Source organism: Delphinus delphis, chromosome 19, assembly GCF_949987515.2.
Source record: "Delphinus delphis chromosome 19, mDelDel1.2, whole genome shotgun sequence".
In the NCBI taxonomy this organism is placed as follows: domain Eukaryota; kingdom Metazoa; phylum Chordata; class Mammalia; order Artiodactyla; family Delphinidae; genus Delphinus; species Delphinus delphis.
The window spans coordinates 57,998,253-58,003,775 of record NC_082701.1 but is presented as its reverse complement, the minus strand read 5'-3'; positions in this window follow the sequence as shown (position 1 = coordinate 58,003,775).

Here is a 5,523-nt window from a genome sequence, read left to right as displayed (position 1 = left end):
AAATAGGGTCCCTTCCTCTCTCCCCACCAAAAGGAGAAAATGTATGAGAAGAGTGAGGTGAAAGATATGACAGTGTGAGGGACAGTGTGGACCCACTTGCCAGTGAAACTGGTGAAAATGATAAAAGAACAACCATTTAAAGTCTCTAGATGGGAACTCCCTGGTGGTCCAGTGGTTAGGGCTCGGTGCTTTCACTGCTGTGGCCTGGGTTCAATCCCTGGTCAGGGAACTAAGATCCTGCAAGCCACGTGGTGCAGCCAGTAGTAGTAGTCGTAGTAGTAATAATAGTAATAATAATAATAATAATAATGTCTCTAGAATAGTTTAGGGGCATAGAGAAAATGAAGAAATATTCAAGAAAATCTACTAGAGCTCAACAAGCATGCCAGGAGTCGGTAGTGGGTTTTTGGGTTTTTAAAAAATATTTATTTATTTATTTATTTGATTGCACTGGGTCTTAGTTGTGGCAGGCGGGCTCCTTAGTTGTGGCACGCAGGCTCCTTAGTTGTGGCACGCAGGCTCCTTAGTTGTGGCATGTGGGATCTAGTTCCCTGACCAGAGATCAAACCCGGGCCCCCCCACGCATTGGGAGTGCGGAGTCTTAACCACTGTACCACCAGGGAAGTCCCGAAGTTGGTGGTGTTTGAAGCAAAATGCACTTCCTCCCTGCTCTCAGCTCAGGGCTCCCTCCCACCCCAGCTCCCACCGGAAGGTCTATCTTCCCAGCAAGGAAAGGGCTTCAGCATTTCTCCATCCTGTCCTCAGCTACCTGCTGTGGAAGCTACATTCTGCACAGGTGTGGCCAAGAGGTGGGGGTCCCTTCTTCCCCAGGTTCCACTGGTGGGACAGGAGCTCTACCTTGGGATCAGTGCCACAAAGAACCCTGAGGCCCTGATTGCCCTTGTCTGAATTGGGAAGGTGGTACTTCCACATTTGGAGAGACAAGCCAAGAAGACCTGAGTCAACTGCCCTTCCCCTCTGCTGAGTGCCCAGCTCCTCTTGGGGCCATTGTTCTCACCCTCAGCTCCAGACCCTGGCTCCGAGATTTTGCCTGGGGGGAGCGTCAGGCCATCAAGCAGATAAATGCTCATCTCTTCCCAGAGGAACTGACTTCATCTGCAGTAGAGTGTGGAGAAGTTCAATCCTAAGAGGGCTCTCAGCAGTGGAGCAGGTGGTGAAAGGCAGTTGGAAGGAGATTGGTGGGATCACTGGACACATAAGCTAACTGTAGGCTGGCTGGTTTACCCCCAAACCAGGAAGAGAGACAGCTGGGAGGAGACCACCTGGGATGAGAACAGATCTCAAACACTGACCTCTACAAATATCCATTCAAAGGAGTGGGGGCTTGATGAGTTCAGGCTATGGAGCAAGTTATGCCCCCTGGGTATTTTTGAAAACAGTAGAGGAATCCGCAGGCAATTCGTGGGGTTTAATAGCTGGGTGTACTCAGGGAAAGAGACAGTCAAAGAGAGCCCTGACAAAACCAGTGTCATTCCAAGGTGAGAGCATGCACGTCCAAGGCTGTGCCCCAGAAACCTTACAGGCTCAACACCGCAGGGATGGAAATAGACTCCACTAAAATAACCCAGCTAGTCAAGAAACGAAAAGAGCTAATAACAATAACAAGCCAGGAGGAGGGCCAGTACCCAGAGCTGCTATCATGTATCATCCAAAATGTTCAGGGTCCAATAAAAGAATTATGAGACGTGCAAATAAACTGGGAAGTATCACCCATTCACCAGGAAAAAAAAAAAAAAAAAGGAAAGCAGGCACAGAAACTGACAGCGAATGAGACCAGATGTTGCTTTGAAAAGACAAAGCCTTCAAAGTAGCCGTTATAAATACCATCAAGGAGTAAACGAAGGCATGATGACAATGATGCATTCAACAGAGAGTAAAAACAAAGAGATAGAATTGTCTTTAAAAAAGAATCAAATGGATATTCGGGAATTGAAAGGACAAGAGCTGAAATAAAAAATCAGGGGAGCTCGGCGGTGGATTTTAACTGGCAGAAGAAAGAACTTTTGAAGTTAAGGATAAGGTCCATAGAGATTGTACTACGTACAGATACATAGCAGTAAAAATGTTGAAAGCCAAAGACAGGGAAACAGTTTTGAAAGCAGCCGCGACTAAGAGTCTGCATACCGCAACTAAGAAGTCTGCGTGCTGCAACTAAGACCCAGTGCAGCCAAAATAAATAAATGAATGAATGAATAAATAAATATTTTTTTAAGAAGAAGGATATACATGGTAACCAAATAACTAAAAAAATATATAGTGAAAAAATCATTAAATAAATTAAAATATTATATTAGAAAATATCCATGTAATGCAAAAGAAAGCAATTAAGGAGAAATAAAGGGACACAAAAGACATGAGACACACAGATACAAAAAAAAGCAAATGTCAGAGGAAAATCCAAGTATATTAATAGTAATATAAAATATAAGGGGCTTCCCTGGTGGCGCAGTGGTTGAGAGTCCGCCTGCCGATGCAGGGGACACGGGTTCGTGCCCCGGTCTGGGAAGATCCCACATGCTGCGGAGCGGCTGGGCCCGTGAGCCATGGCCGCTGAGCCTGCGCGTCCGGAGCCTGTGCTCCGCAACGGGAGAGGCCGCAACAGTGAGAGCCCCGCGCACCACAAAAAAAAAAAAAAAAAAAAAAAAAAAAAAAAAAAACCCATAAAATATAAATGGATTAAACAATCCAAAGATTAGGCAAAGATTTTTGCACTGGATTTAAAAAAAAAAAAGATCCAACTCTATGCTGTCTACAGGAGATACACTTTAAAGATACAAACAGATTGAAAGTAGAAAGGTGGAAAAAGATGTATCATCCAAACAGTAACCACAAATAGGCTTGAATGGCTATTACTAATATCAGACCAAATAAACTTTAAAATAAACAATGTTACTTGAGATATGAAGGGACATTTTATAATGATAAAAGGGTCAATCCATCAGAAGCCATAACAATTTTAAACATTCTTGTACCTAATAACAGCATCAGAATGTATTGCAAATTTTGACAGAAATGAAGGGAGAAGCAGACAATTCAATATTAATCACTGGAGATTAAAATGAACATCACCATAAACCAGTTAGACCCAACAGACAGCTATGGAACACTCCACCAAACAACAGCAGAATACACATTCTTCTCAAATGCCCATGGAACATTCCCCAGGGTAGACCATATGCTGGGCCATAAAACAGATCTACGATGGCTAGAATAAAATAAAAAGTTAAATAACAAGCTAAAAAAGAAGGTACCTAGCCTTACATCCTCCTTACCTTTTGACCTACTAATATCACCATAATCTTGATAATCTGTATACTTTTAAAAATCCTATACCAGCATTTAAAGTGATTTATGGGACTTCCCTCGTGGCGCAGTGGTTAAGAATCTGCCTGCCAATGCAGGGGACATGGGTTCGAGCCCTGGTCTGGGAAGATGCCACCTGCTGCAGAGCAACAAAGCCCGTGCACCACAACTACTGAGCCTATAAGCCACAGCTACTGAACCCGCGTGTCACAACTATTGAAGCCCGCACGCCTAGATCCTGTGCTCTGCAACAAGAGAAGCCACCACAATGAGAAGCTCGTGCACCGCAACAAAGAGTAGCCCCCGCTCGCCACAACTAGAGAAAGCCCGTGCACAGCAACGAAGACCCAACGCAGCCAAAAATAAATAAATAAATTTATTTTTTAAAAAGTGATTTATATATCACCATTACAGTATTACAGGATTCCCTGTTTGTCTATGTATTTGCCTTTACCAGAGAGCTTCATATTTTCATACGCTTTCATGTTCCTCTCTAGCATTATTCATTTCAACTTGAGAGACTCCCTTTAGCAATTCTTATACAGTAGGTCTAGGGGTGATAAACAACCTCAGCTTTTGTTTACCTGGGAAGGTCCTTATTTCTCCTTCATTTTTAAAAAACTTTATTTATTATTTGGCTGTGTTGGGTCTTAGTTGCAGCATGCGGGATCTTCATTGAGGCATGTACGATATTTTCCATTGTGGTGTGGGCTCTTGGTTGTGGCACACGGGCTCCTCTCTAGTTGTGGTGTGCTGGTTTTCTCTCTCTAGTTCCAGGGCACATGGGCTCTGTAGTTGTGGTGTGCAGGTTTTCTCTCTCTAGTTGAGACACACTGGCTCAGTAGTTGTGGCATGTGGGCTTAGTTTCCCCATGGCATGCGGGATCTTAGTTCCCTGACCAGGGATCGAGCCCACGTCCCCTTCATTGGAAGGCAGATTCTTTACCACTGGACCACCAGGGCAGTCCCTCTCCTTCATTTTTGAGAGATAGTTGTGTCAGTTATAGTATTCTTGGTTGGCAGGGCTTTTTTTCTCTCATTACTGTGACTATGTCAATCCACTCCCTTCTGGCCTGTAATATTTCTGCTGAGAAATGTGCTGATAACGTAACGGGAGCTCCCTTGAATATGACAGGTCACTTTTCTCTTGCTGCTTTCAAGATTCTCTCTTTTACTTTTGACAGTTCGATTAAAATGTGTCTCAGTGTAGGCTTCTTTGTATTTATCTTATTTGCAGTTTTTTGAACATCTTAAATTTGGATGTTCTTTTCCTTCCTCAGAGTTGGACCATTGTATCCTCAAGTAAGCTTTCTGTTCCTTTCTCTCTCTCTGTCTTCTCCTTCTGGAACTCCCATAATGTCTATGTTGTCACCTTGAAGGGGTCCTATAAGTTCCTTAGTCTTTCTTCACTTTTCTTCATTCTTTTTTTTTTTTTTTTTTTGCGGTACGCGGGCCTCTCACTGCTGCGGCCTCTCCTGTTGCGGAGCACAGGCTCCGGACGCGCAGGCTCAGCGGCCACGGCTCACGGGCCCAGCTGCTCCGCGGCATGTGGGATCTTCCCGGACTGGGGCACGAACCGTGTCCCCTGCATCGTCAGGCGGACTCTCAACCGCTGCGCCACCAGGGAAGCCCCATTCTTTCTTTGTTTTGTAACTTCAGATGACTTATCTCTGAGTTTTCTGATTCTTTCCTTCACTTGATCGAGTTGGCTATTGAACCCCTCTACTGAATTTTTAAATTCAGTTATTGTATTCTTCAGTTCAGTTTGGTTCTTTTTGAATAGTTTCTTTGTTGATATTCTCATTTCGTTCATGCATCATTTTCCTGATTTTGTTTAGTTGTCTATCTGTGTTCTCTTGTAGATCACTGAGCTTCTTTAACACAATTATTTTGACTTATTTGACGGTAATTCAGAGATCTCCTTTTTTTCTTTTTTTTTTTTTTGGTTTCATTTCTGGAGATTAATTTTGTTCCATTGATTGGGACATCTTTCCTTGTTTGTTCACGTGCCTTGCGATTATTTGCTGAGTTTTATGCTTTGAAAAGAGTCACCACTCCTAGGCTTTATACAGGGGAATACCCTCACCACTTAGCCAAGCTAGGTATTCTGAGGCCTCTGAAATCTTTTGATGGGAGGCAGGTAGGTGCACGTTCTCTGGGCTTGTGCCCGTAACTTCCCAGTTAGGTTTGCCAGGTTCTT